The sequence below is a fragment of the Eretmochelys imbricata genome, chromosome 8, assembly GCF_965152235.1.
Source record: "Eretmochelys imbricata isolate rEreImb1 chromosome 8, rEreImb1.hap1, whole genome shotgun sequence".
NCBI classification, from domain to species: domain Eukaryota; kingdom Metazoa; phylum Chordata; order Testudines; family Cheloniidae; genus Eretmochelys; species Eretmochelys imbricata.
The window spans coordinates 92,385,641-92,400,395 of record NC_135579.1 but is presented as its reverse complement, the minus strand read 5'-3'; positions in this window follow the sequence as shown (position 1 = coordinate 92,400,395).

The window sequence follows — 14,755 nt, the reverse complement described above, 5'->3', positions numbered from 1 at the left end:
GAATGCGTAAAATCCTCAATGTAAAGTATTACCACAGTGGGGAATGTAAACAGTAACATATTTAATGAGATGAAATAAAACATTTATTATCTGGAAACCCAATCATTCTTTAAAGATGAAAAAATATCTGTCCGCGTAAAAGCCTATAACTGCTTGTTATATGTGTTAAATGGATTCTAACTACCCTAACATGCTGTTGAGCTGTACTTGGCTTTCCTAATTTTAGCCTCCTGCAGAGAGTTTACTAAATAGCAAAAGATTTACATATATTAATACTTATCCTTGGCATGCCATTATGAAAATAACAAAATGGAAACAAAATAATATTGTATTAAAGATTTTCCTTACACAGTGTTGTAAAGTAATTTCTATGTAGTTGTAAACTCTTCAGCAGCTGCAGAAATATATTTAAAATACTATTTTTTTTAAAATGCCTGCCCCGTTAGTGTTTTCAGACGATTACCAACATGTAACTTATGCAAAAATAATTTGCTTACATGCATACAGTGCATCATTAGATATACTTCAGCTACTTGAAAGTCTCTTGGTTTTTTGTTATTCAACTGCTGTTTCTTTAATGTATATGAATTTGTCCTCCTTTATTTTCTGTTCTCTTTTTCCATCACCTGTCCTGAATATTGTCAGGAATGTTTCTAATTTAAAGCCAAAGGAGTTAGTGCCTGATTAGAAGACAGGAAATTGGAGGATTAAACTGTCTGGTTGAACTTCCTTTACTATCAGCACTCAGTAACTTACACTGGATGACAAACTCAGCAGGACAATTTCTACAATGTGTCATTACTTCTGTTTGTTTGAATTTTATTTTTTGTTAAAAAGCAGCAAAATGGGGGAAAGAGGCTGTTAGTGACACTAAGTCAATAGATCTGTGCAACATTGACATCCAGTAGTCTTAAAACATCATCAAGTCTGTATCAGTATCTTCATCCTTAGATCTGAGAGTTCATTCAATTTCATAATGTCGATGTATGTAATATAGATGTATTAAATGAACTTTAGCATGTAAACAACCAAGCAGCAGATAATGAAATACTTTCTGGGAGGAAAGAATGACGTTATTTTGGTAAGAGGAGAATGCATCACATTAACCCTTATTCAGCCCTTTCCCCCTCAGAAACATTCAGGTTCACTGTAACATAATGGTATAGCCAGGCAACATCCTAAGGGAGGGATAGTGAGAAAAGCCAATTTATCTGGAAGACTTAACTCTGATTCCTAGTACTACCAACTGCGCCAGGAATCTCAAGTGTGATGGTTTCGTTCATAGCTTGCCAGGTGAGAACACTTCACAGAGCCATTGATAACAGACAGGGATATGGAGAGGAAGCATTTCTTCTTAACTTTATAGGCAAACCCATCTGCTCCATTGACTTCAGTAGAATTACTCTAGAGATGATCATGGCCCTCTATTACCAAGTTTACTGTAATACATGAAAATAGCAAATAATAATGTAGCGGGGGGAAAGGGGGTAGGATCTCTCTCTTGTGCAGGATACCTAATAGTAGCTCTAAACTTAATCTGTGATGGACCTTGCGCTTCTCTGTGCTACCACTGTCCACCATCCTTGTACACTAAATACTATACTAAACTGGGATCCCAAATGCCAGTGAAGATTAGAGCACGCAGCTGAGTGGGAGGAAATGGGCACTGTCTGGTAACGGTAGGTCTGCGACTGTGATCCTGCAGGGGCTTACTTACAAAGGCAGTGGGACTACTCATGTTTAAAATTAAGCATGTGTATAAATCTCTGCAGGATTAGAACTTTAGACGGAGAAACTAGAAGAGTTGCCAGGAATGGTTGGGAACCGCCGATGTACATGGTGCTTTTTGGCTGCTTCCGAGACGTGTGGGGTTGAGTCCTCCAGCCGGACACCATGACTGATACTGAGAACAGGTGAAAACAGAAGTGGAAGGAAAGTATATTTTTAAAAGGCTTAGTTGGTAAAGATGGATCTGTTTCAATAAGAATATGAAAGATTCTGAATCTCTCTCTAATGAAACAGAAAATACTATGAACTATCATTTAATTTGCATAGAGAGGAGAATGGAAAGTTTATTGGTGTAAGCACAGAACTGAGAGTAAGGGATCTATGAGGTTTAACTCTAATACTGAATGATTTCCACTGTGGCTGTCAGCAACTCACCTCATCTCTCTCCGTCAGTGTCCAGATCTGTATTTATTTATTTTCCTAATGGCACTTATTTATTTTTTAAGATGTGAGGATAAAAGTTTTGCAATTCACTTTAAAGATGAATAGTGCTAAATGTTCATAACTGCACAAGGTCCTTTAAAGCAGATAAAATATTCTAACTGTAAATCAGTGCCTCAGACTGGGGAAAACATGATTTAGTTCACTAATATCTTTGGCCAAAATCTTTACGAAGGTACAACTCCCTTTAGCTTTACTGGGAGTCTTGGTGGAATTTGCACCTACTAGCAATTACAAAGCTCATTTGAAAATTTAAGCTCTTCATATAGGCAAATTCATGCACAAACACTGAGGCCCTGATCCTGCTTCCATTGAAATCAATGGCAAAACTCCCCTTGACCTCATTGGTGAAGAATCAGTCCTACATAATAAATGAGGCCAACCAGATTGGGACCCCACAGTGCTAGGCACTGTACAGATGCCCCAAAGCTGTGAACAAAAATTTACCATAATAAAAGTCACAGATCTGATTTCCATTTACTAGATTACTGAAAAGTAATTGAGTGATATACGAATTCATAGAAGAGAGAAAACAGATATATTGGCTAATGGAGTGGAATTCAAACCATTTGTTACATATAAACATATATTTTCCAGAGGGCTGCCAAACACAAACTTAACAATACAGCTAGAGATTTGTTAGAGTATGGTATAGTACAGATGCCACATGTTTTGCAGACTTTTACTACCAATAATTACAAAGTCTTTGCTTTCAAAGGAAAACATGCTGCCCTCGATCCACACAATCAGCCCATATTTATTTCAAAACTCAAGTAGAATTGCACACATGGATTAAGGCTGTCAGTCAGAGCTGGGTAAAAATTGAAGGCTGTATGTAGCTTCATTGACTATGGCTAAAACAGGACTACTCAAAATACATCAGGGCATAGTTTGCCATTGATCAGTGCACACTTCTTAATTAAATCAATGGGAGTTTGGTTCAAAAAGATTTATGGTAAGATTCAGCCCCTAGCAAAGTGCTTCCACAATTTATATCTGTGGTATGTAAAGTAGAAATTATTTTGCCCAGAAAGAGATGGAGAAAATGAGCCAAATTTTGCACTCAGGTACATTTCCAATTGAATTCAGAGGAATTCTGCCTTATTAACACAGTTGTAACTAAATGCAGAATGTGGCCTAAAATGTATGTGTAAAGCAAATGTGAAGCAAAGGTGTTATACTTTCAAGGTTAGTATAACCGTAAATTTGGCCTAAACTACCTGTACAACTCTGTAACAAGCATACCTTATATGTTTCTTTAAAATCGAAACAAAACAAAAAACCACACCCTAATTCTCCAAGGAATTCTCTTCAAACAAAAGTGCAGTGCCTAGAGCTAAGTACTCATGCTCAAACCCCTACAACAATGAGCATTGCCCAGCCTGCAGGGGCAACCCTGCAATAATAAGTTTGCATGCATATGCAGCAAGGAAAATGTTTTGGTAAGATACAGATTTGTTCAAGTATGCAACTGGTTATTGAGGACATCAATGCATTTTCACAATTATTTTCTCATTCTTAAATACTAATATTGGTTCCATATTAGTAAAAAGCACTGAGTTTAAAAGAGAAGTTTTTTTCTGTTAATATTTTGCTTAAATATACTTTTGAAATATTTGCTTTAAATAAAGAACTCCAAGGCTGCAGGGCCATGGAGGGTCTGATACCACGGTGCAGGGAAGTTAACATAGATTTGGAGAAGGAAACAGTTCTTCTCCGACCGCTGTGGAATGCCTCATTAGGCATACTGTGCTGCTCTATTCCCAGAAGCGGAGCTTCTTAGTGAGCCCAGATTGATCGCCATATGACAAATGAAGTTGGGGAGGGGTGAACTCCACTAAAAAGTCCTTGTTCAGAACAGGCTCTTTCCCAGGTGACTGGAAGCCAGCCAGTCAAGAATTTTAAGAGCCATCACTCAGCATCCTGGTGTCCTAACCAGGTTCTAGCTGGGTTAATTATATCCTGCCTACCTGGACTGTCAACTGAATACAGTAGTCTTCTTCACTTCCTGACCCAAACTATTGTGTAGAGTTGCTGTGCCGTGTTAAGCAACTGCTGTGTTCCATCGTTGACGTAGCTGCATTTCCGTGGTGATCCTGCTACATCCAACAACTACCTCCCAGGGATGCTGTGAAAGCTTAATTTAAAATGTGTAAAGCACTTTGAGATACTCAAATGAAAGCTGCTATTGAAGACAAAATGATTTTTTTATTGTCTTCCCGTCATTGCTGGCTAGAAAGCTGAAAAACTCTTTGCTCGTTCATCTTGGCATCACTCAGCACTTTTAATTACCCCAAATCCTAAACCTTGTCTGAGGTAGTTTACTTCCAGACACTTTCACCAAGGGCTTTTTGAATAAATTATTGCTACATGTGCATACGTGCACACACTCTCATTTTGATAGCCGTGACTTACAGAATTTCAGATTCCAGTATGATAGAGAGAAATCACTATCACAGTGCAAGGGGCCAAATTCTGATGTCATTTTCATTGATGCACATCTGGAGCAACTCCGTTGACTTCAGAGTTACACTAGTTTAAATGACAGGTTTCAGAGTAACAGCCGTGTTAGTCTGTATTCGCAAAAAGAAAAGGAGTACTTGTGGCACCTTAGAGACTAACCAATTTATTTGAGCATGAGCTTTCGTGAGCTACAGCTCACTTCATCGGAATGTAGCTCACGAAAGCTCATGCTCAAATAAATTGGTTAGTCTCTAAGGTGCCACAAGCACTCCTTTTCTTTTTACTAGTTTAAATGAGAGTAGAAACTGGCCTTATGCACTTCCATAGTGCTTAGACTCTGAGGATCTCAGAGCATTTACAAATATTCATTAAGTCTCACATCACCCATGTGAGGAAGATCACCAGCAATGTACCTATTTTACCGAAGGGGAGTTAGTTAAACTGACTCGGCCAGGGTCACACACAGACCAATTGCGGAGGTAAGAAGAGAAACCAGGCTATCTGATTTCTGAAACCTTGCTTTGACCATTTGTTTACATGCTTACTCTTAGGAACAGAGAGTACATGCATGTGTGATGTACACACAGTTTGCCTATAGTAAATTTTACCATAAGTTTTCCTTTATCTTTCTGTCTGAAAACATAGGTTTGAAAGGGGAAAAAATGAAGGAAGGGGTACTTAAGACAGAGGTTTAAAGATGGATGGATTACCAAGGTGTCTGAGCTACCGCAGTTGACAGCAGCAAGCTTTCAAAAGCAATATATAGATACAGCTAAATCAAAAATGACTTTTAACTTTTGCTGTTGCTAATAGGTGTTTGCAGCTCTTATAAATCAAGGTACACATGAGCATCACAAGAGGACTTTTTGCTTCCTCTCTCTTCTTTTCCTATCAATATTCTTAAAAAATTCCCATCTCCACAATGCCAGTCTCTAATGAGTAGAGAACCGGATGAGATGTATATGTAAGGCAGATTATCCTACACGTCCCTACTGCGGGATTCTGACACAATCCACATTCACCTCTGCTGCTGTTGGCTCACATGTACTACACACAACCAGTGGCACTGTGGAGGCCATTCCCTATTGTGATTTGAAACTATCCCTTCAGCAACCATGGTAAGGTAAATTCATCATTTATAAAGGCAGAGTATGACTACTCACATTCTGCCATATGTGATCAAGACAATGATTGCTGTAGACTTCGAGCACACACAAGAAATTCCCTTATGTCCAAATCTGTATGAACAGTTCCCAAAGAATTTAATAGAGAATAACTTTTCTATGAGTATTTTTGACTATCTTATATAATTTAATAGAAAGTTCTATTTCTGCTCTTGGATTCTCTAGGGTGGTTTTAAAAACCTATAGAAAAGACCTCAGTCTTTAGTAAATCCCGTAGGATTTTATAGTAATTGCTATAGAATCCTACTACATTTCTGTAGATCCCTGTTGTTCTCATCCATATTCAATTCTATAGTGCTATTCCATGTGGAAGTACGGGGATGTCCATTCTCCAGGTGACTAGCAAGGAAACAAAAGCGGTATAGTCGTAAATTAGTGGGGTTGCCCCATGGTGAAAACCTCAGACCTGTCCGCCAGTGAGAGGTGCTTATCCCTGCCATTGATTTCTGCTATAGAAGAACAAAGCTGAAGAAGACAAAGAAAATGGCCAATGAAAGCCCAGTGATTCAACGACTTTCCCTGGCAGGTAGAGAGAAAGGATTCGAGCTAGAGGCTCCCTTTTCTGTCATTGTGGTGACTGATGGTCAGGAGATCACACTTGCTGCACTTTGGTGATAGAGGGTGAGGATAAGGGCAACCTTTCATCTCTTACTCCACATTACTTCTAGGTCAACTTATTTTCTACTAAAAATCCAGGCCTCTAACAATCAGACTGCCAAGCTCCTTGGTCCTCCACCCTCTGGAGCACCACACAGTTGAATGACATTGGTTTACAGCAGGAGTTAACTTCTTGCTTCACTCACACGTGAGGGTTTGAAAGGGCTTGAAATTGAAGATGAGGAGTTCACTGGTGTGAAGTCTCTATACTGGGGCCAATCCACAAATTGAAGCCAGGGAGCTCTTTTATTGACTGAGAAAAGAGAGGCCACTCACATAACTCTGTGGCTTTTCTCTGTTTGTCAGTCTGTCCATAATGAGAGAATTTTTGAACACCACATCTGATCCATTCCAGCATTTTCAGGCAGTGATATATGCTTTGGTGGGCAGAGCCCTATTGCTTTTGGTGAAAATTAGCCTGATTTCAGCTGGAGCAAGTGAAAGGAAAATGTCTCCCATTAGATATACAGTTTGGCCTACATAAGAAAGAGTGTGCAATCGTCTAGTTATTTGTTTTATGGAATTCCCCGTGGTCTACCAGCCATTTTCCGGAAATTCAAGAATCAGCTCAGTTCACTGTAGGTGGCACAGCAGAAGTGGGACTGTATGAGAACCTTAAATGTGGACAGGATAAAGGATTTGGCGATAGGGTCAGGGAGGTCATATTGTGCAAAAACAGGCTGTGTGGAAGCAGGCATGGAGGTGGCAGTGGTAAGCATGTGGATGAAGGTAAGAATATGGGCAGAGTGGAGGCAATGAAGTTTGACCAGGAAGGGTAAGTGGGGAGGGGCAGAGCTATAGAGTCTTGAGCATGGTGACAGGAAGCTTAAATTTGAGGTAAACATCTGCTCGTGTGCCTTGGATTGAAACACCTGTCCAAGTGTGTGTTGGCCTGCCCGTGAAAAGCCCCTTAGTCCCAGTGAGTTTTGTGAATGTAAACTCTAACGTGTGTGTACGAGCAGGTATAAGACTGTCTAATGAGCATGAGCACATTTTAGAAAGATGAAGTTTGCATCTGCAAGTTGTAGGTGGTTGGGACACTAGCCTAGGACGTGAGGGTTCAATTCCCTGCTCCACCACAGATTTCCTGTATGACCGTGGGCAAGTCACATAGCCGTTCCGTGCCTGAGTTCCCCATTTGTAAAATAGCGATAATAGCACTTCCCTACCTCACAGGGATGGTGTGAGGATTAAAATGTTAGATTGTGAAGTGCTTTGAGATATACCGATGAAAAGTGCTATATAAGAGTTAGGTTTTATTATGTGTGTGCGTTCTCACACATGGCAACACAGTGTAATTCTATTGACTTCAGTGGAATTCCTCTAGATTTACCACTTTAACCTCTCCATGCCTCAGCTTCCCCATCTGAACAATGGGGATAATAAAACTTATCTTCGTGGGGGGTGTTTTAAGGCTTAATTAATGTTTGTGAAGGGCTTCTAGATCATCTGATGAAGGGTGCTATAAATGACACATTTTGTGTATGAGAGAGAATATACTTAATGTTTTCATACAATTACAGAAGTTAAACATGGAAAAGACCTAAATGGTTATGTAGTCTCAGTTTGTCTCATGATTGTCTCAGTTTTTACTGTGTATTTATTGCAGATTTTATTTTATTTGGCCTATAAGCCAAATGCTATAGGTTACTCATATAGCATATGCTTCTTTCACTCTTAGCACAAGTTAAAACAATATGAGTTGTTCACTGAATTATCATTCTCAAAAGTTACATGAAGATACTGTAGTAAAACTTGATTTAAAAAGCCTAAAATGATAGGCATGCTTACCACATGCCTCCAGACAAAAAATGCTTTGTGCATTTTTCTTTCTGCTCAGAATGTGTGTGTCACTATTCTAAATTAAACAGGACAGTTTTGTAAATTGATGGGATCGCTTGGCTTTCATTTAAAAAGAATAATTATTGGATTAATCTTTGACTTACGCTCATGAAGAAACAAATATGTACTTTAAAAAGATATTCGGTATATACTATACATATTTACTTGTGTGTGTCTCTATATAAGATTGATATTAGAATAGTATTAGCAAAGTCTGTAATTATTAATCAATTCAGTTATTCATATATTGGCTGAAATGAATGGCTTTGCATGCCAGTCACTGTGCAATTTTATTTTCATTGCATTGAATGAAGGTTTATTTATCCCATGAGCAATGTTGGAATTCATGACCAAGTTCAGTTTGTCCCAGTTGTTTTCTCCTCAACTATTGTTTTATTCCGTAAGGCTCTCTTACTGTTGATACTTTAGAAGGGAAGTTGCACTCTACCTTTTCCATCAGAGTCTGTCGGCCTGCATATGCAGGATTTGCATCTGTGCAAGGTGCTTTCTCTGCTTGGTTTTAATTAGAAACCAGGTGGTAAAACCAGGGGAAAAGATTTGTAAAGATCTGAAAATGTCTGAAGTGAAATGGCTTGTATCACTGTATTAGTCATGAGGCAGAAGAGGAGGAATGTTGACATGATTCAAAAGTAACATTGTTGAGTCAATGAAGACGTGAGAAACACTTGCTAAACTAAATGAGCTCTGCAGTTTGGTGCACATTTGTGTAATCCCATTCATTGATGCTTCAAACAATTTGCGGGAACAAAAATAGAAACAAACCCATTAAGAAAAAAATGGTGTGAACTATTTATTTCTTATTTTTAAAAACTGCTGCAATTCAGCTGCCATATTTCACGCCTGACATGGGATAAGAAGTGAGCACAACATTTTTTCACAGTATAATTCTATGCATTTCCCGAGTTGGTGACAAGTGACCTTTGAACTTTTGGTTTTTGGGGTTGATCTAATAAGGGCCCCTCCTCCTTTATGCACAAATGTAGTTATGAAAAGGAGTTTTGATGCACTATACCTCCCCATAGCATCTACAGTGGCTGTTTTTAGATGATAACTGAGCACTTTTTCCTACCAAAGTATGGAATGAGGTGTATGTAAAATGGAAAATACTGTAGTTTGAGTGTCTCTTGCAGAATAAAATAAAATGAGTATAACCATACACTCATTTTGTAATACTATTTTGTGACTGATTTTTCTCAGTATTGGAGCTTGGGAAGGGTTTGGGAAGGGTCTTTTTTTATAGTCACTTTTCGCTATGTTAGCTCCCTATATGCACCTCTGACATTTACTCATCTAGCCTGTATCTTCACCTTTGTGCCATTATATTTGTTGCTGTCTTACTCAGTTAAGAAGTACAAGTAGCTGCAGTCCCAGACTGGATCATTACTCCAGATTTGAGGTTAATCAACTGCAAATTCTATTAGCTTCATACATAGTGAAAATAAAGAACAGACTGTCTTGCATGTGAGCCAGAAGTCAGCTGCAGCACAATAAAGCTAGCCTTCAGGTATAGGTGTTTGTTTTTTTCCCCTTTCAAAGGAACTGTTAGGGTTCCCTCCCCACTCCGACACCCTAGGGTACAGATGTGGGGACCTACATGAAAGACCCCCTACGCTTATTTCTACCAGCTATAGGTTAAAAACTTCCCCAAGGCACAAATCCTTCCCTGTCCTTGAACGAGTACTGAGTTAGACAAAGATTCAGGAAAAGGACCACTTGGAGTTCCTGTTTCCCCAAAATATTCCCCCAAGCCTCATCACCCCCTTTCCTGGGGAGGCTTGAGAATAATCTACCAACCAGATAGCTAAACAAGGTGAGTAGAGACCAGACCCTTGGGTTTTTAGAACACTAAAAACCAATCGGAGTCTTAAAAAACAAAACTTTATTATAAAGAAAAAAAAGTAAAAGAAACACCTGTGTAAAATCAGGATGGAAGGTCATTTTACAGGGTAATAAGATTTAAAACATAGAGGATTCCCCTCTAGGCAAAACTTCAAAGTTACAAAAAACATAAATAAACCTCCCTCTTATCATAAAAAAAATTCACAAGCTAAAACAAAAGATACTCTAATGCATTTCCTTGCTATTACTTACTATTTTTTAAGTTTAGATGTATCATTCAGTAGGAGCTGGATTATTTGCTTGGTCTCTCTCTTTGTCTCCGGAGAGAACACACAAAACCCAAACCAAAACCCTTCCCCCACAGATTTGAAATATCTTCTCCCCTTATTGGTCCTTTTGATCAGGTGCCAACCAGGTTATCTGAGCATCTTAACCCTTTACAGTTAAAGGAGGGATTTTATGCTACCTTTAGCTGTATGTTTATAACAGGAACATTCCCAAAAGATAAGGGGATAAGGATCAAATGAAAAAAGGGTTTTCAGGGAAGCTTTGCAGAAGCCCAAATCTCTTAAACATATTTCCTTTTCCAGTGACCAATCTGAGTTCTTTCTAGCATTTTATCTCCGGCCCACTGACCCTGTTCTGAAAACTGTGGAAAGCTGCTGTTGAGGATTTTATTCTCAGATGTGACATCCTCTATCCACTTGATTGTTCCAGTAACTTTCAATATTGCTTAAAGAAATATCAAAGTGAAGCTGTCTGTACTGTACTGTAAAGAAATGCAGCTTTTGTGACCGAAATCCTATTTATTCAAGCCCCAGTCCTGCAAACACTCATACAGTGCTTACTGTTACTCAAGTGAGTACTTCCACTGACTTCAATGAGGCTGCCCGCACATGCAAAGTTAAGCACAAAAGTGCTTGCAGGATCCAGGCCTAAATACCTTTCTGCTGCTTTTATTTTCTTAGTGTCTAAATAGCACCTATTCTTTTTGCCATTAGTTGGTTTCTCATTAGTGTATTGTCTTGAATAGCAGTTTATATTTTCGTGTTACCTTGGTTTGTTTTTGAACAATGGCCCTCTTATTTGCACATGTAGTAAAAGTTATTCATTCCAAAAAAAAAAAAAAAACCACACACCTGTAGTTAAAGCTGCAGTTGTCTGAAAATGATGCATCTGACACCCCTAGTTTCTCAGTCACAGCTATTGAGACAAAATCTTTGCTATTAAAATTGAAAAAGGTATAAAAGTTTGATTAAAATTGATACATTTGATATGCATTGTTTACTGGCCTCTTTCCTGCTGCAAATTGAGAAATTTACATTAAAATGACATTACTTATATCATTTTGATGTGACCCTGATTTTTCTTTCCCCCCCCCCCCCCGCCATATTTTATCTGTGTAATCAGTCTCTAGGTATACAATGAAACAAATATTTTTTGCTAGATAATCACTTGGGTCCCACTATAAAGGGTTAGGAAAAATATTGCCACCATTGAAACAAAAGATTAAATAATCCAGTCTCTGGGAACTATAAACTAACAATCGCTATCACAAATAGGCCCTTTCTAATTATAGTTTGTGGTGGAATGAAAGATGCAATTGTCTGGAAGTGATGAATATGGGATCCATGCTGGCTTAAAGGTCAAAGGTCATTTTATGCAAAGGTCCCTTTCTCTCTGGCACTGCTTCCTTTGTATAGCATAGTTTGGCAGCTATCTCTCTGCACTTCGGCTACCTGCCAATGCAGCTGGTACTGTGCAACTGTCTGGTACAGCCTACAAAGCATCACTCAGCAACCAGCAGCTCTGCATGGGGCCCCTTTTCTAGGATGACAAAGAAAGATGGGCTATGCATTCTGCCATCTCTGCCCATTAAAGGGACTCTTAAATTGCATTACTACAAGTTATTGTTAATTATGTAGTAGTCTCTGGATCTCTATGATCCTTTTAGGGGATGATAATCTTTGCTCTATGCGATCAGTAGAAGTATTCAAGGGGGGAAGATCTTTATTTGTGGGATAAAATGTAATGTAAGTACTAATGTAGTAAGTCACTCAGGCATAACCATATAACTGAAACCCTCATTTTGATTATCTGCCTCATAGGTTAGTAGCATATGCAACAAATAAATCAACTGAACCAAGCAGATCTCTGGTGAAGTCATATCCTTACAACTTCACAATTCATGTTATAGTTAGGGTTGAGAAAGCGTGTTTGTTGTCAACCGTTTATCCTGAGAGCTTTGTAAAACTGATTTTCATAATGTGCTGTGAGCTGAAACTGAGATTTAACAAAATGAAGCTGCTAGTTAGGACTTGGTTTCATTCTGCTTTCACATAACAAAAAAAAAAAACACTTAAAAATGAAGTTTAGAAGCCATTTAGAGTGTAACCAGTGTTCCCTTGTGGGGTTTTGAAAAGAAAATGGCAGCATTACACGTGGAATTCTATATACTTTTTTCTCATGGTTCATTTTGTTTCCCTGTATCGTTTCTTCAACAAACATCTTTATTGTGACCAGTTGCAAGGAAAATCTTGGTCTCCCTCAGTGTTTGACTTCTGTTTGTTTTCCCTGTAAATATCTGGAGTGTGTTATCTAGTTCAGCCGTGGGACAAAAAATATGACTCCTGTATTGGGGGTCAAGTCAACAGGCCTGATTCTGATGGATATTTTCCAACCATTGTGATTCCAGTGACTACAGCTGAGTTATTCCAGATATTTACTGGTGCAAGAAAGATCACAATCAGTCATAATGAGATGTACAGATGATTTAGCACATAGATCCTAGTCATTTTAACTCAGTTGGTGTTAACTGGCATAGCTCCTTTGAAGTCCCTGGAGCCACACTGATGTTCACCAACTGAATTTCTAGCCCCCGCTTTTTCCAAAGTCTAAAAAAAAAGTATCCTGGAAAAGAAAATACGTGGAATTTGCTTTTTTCGACTTTTTTTTCTGCTCTCTCTCTGCACTATTTATGATCTTTCACAAGCCTCCTGTATAGCTGGCAAGTTTCCTGAGTTGTGCACCAGATTCTAGAATGGGAAACAACACCAGCTTTACATAATACCATTGCAAGAGTTACAGCCTGTAGAACCACTTTTATTTCCTCTTTTGTTCAAATTACACGAAAATCCGAGAGATGTGGCATACAATAGGAGGAGAGGAGAACCGTTTGTCTTCAGTTTCTACAGTTCCTCCTTGTGTCTAATATTCCATTTCTTGCATTGTTCCAATATCAGCTATTTGAAATAGTTATATATAATTTAACATTATACAAAAGTATTGTCATATCAAACATAGTGAAATGGATTCCAAAAACACCATCTGGTATTTGGGAATGCACTGTGAGTTGGGAACGTGAGAAGAGATATTCTTTGCCACTTTGCTTGGGACCCAGCCATTAGCAGTGTAATTGCCAAGAAAAGGTGACAGGCTTCAGGCTTAATGCAAGTGAGGGGTTTTTTTTCCCCTTCTCCCTCCTATTAACTCTATGAATCCTAAAGTAGATGCAAAGGGCCCTCTAACGGCGTCACAATTTTGAAAAACAATAAGCTTCCTTAAATTAAAAGGCGGAGGGGGGAAGAAAACAACTATTGGGTTTTTGTAAGAAGAGTAGAATTAGTGAAAGCAAAATAAGCTTTTTAGGAGGAGGAAAGAAATCGAGACATTTATGCTTTAAAGCTGTGGCGCACTGTAAAGAATTTTTCTCATAAGAAGTAGATTTGCAATGATTAGAGTTTTCCAAGCTTTATCCAAAAGCTCATTTCAAAGCCGTCATCACTTTCTTCTAATCCACCCAAAATTGCAAAACCCGTATTGTGAAGGTCATTTGTGGCCATTCTAAATCTGTTTTATTTCATGTAGTACCTAGTCTTCCTCTGTCTCTCGCATTCTTCCTCTTGTTCCCCACCTTGTTTAGTGGAGGAGGCAGGAAGGAAAAAGTTGATAAACCTTTGTAAATTCTCAGATTGCTTGCTGAGGCCATATTCTGGCATGTAACCCTCAAAGGGATGTGTAAAGTCCAGTTTTTATGATTTCTCACTGATATCCTGGGACAGATCCTTGGCAAGTGTAAAGCCAACGAATTAGACTGATTTTTCCCAACTGAGGATCTGACAGTGTGAGACCAGATCAATCGTAACAGGTGTAGGGGACAGGGAAGGAAAGGTGATATTTGCATATGGATCGAAGTCTGTATCATATCTGTAAGCAGGCAACAAAACTTTGTAGCAGAGGATGAAAATAAGAGAACAGCAAAAGGAATGTAGGAATCTTTCTCTGTCTTTGTTCCCTTTAACTTGTGAAATACTGCTTTAGATCAGTCCTGAACTTAAAAAAAAAGAAAAAAAGCCACACTGATTTGTTTCAGTATGTCACAAACTGTGATGCTACAATAAGTCTGCTATTAAATTACACAAAATAAAATGATTTCTGGTGGGTGTATCTAATGTTTGCCAAATTAGATGGAGCGAAAGTTAACCCTCTTAGTCCAGCTCTTGTTTTTAAATATTTGTCTT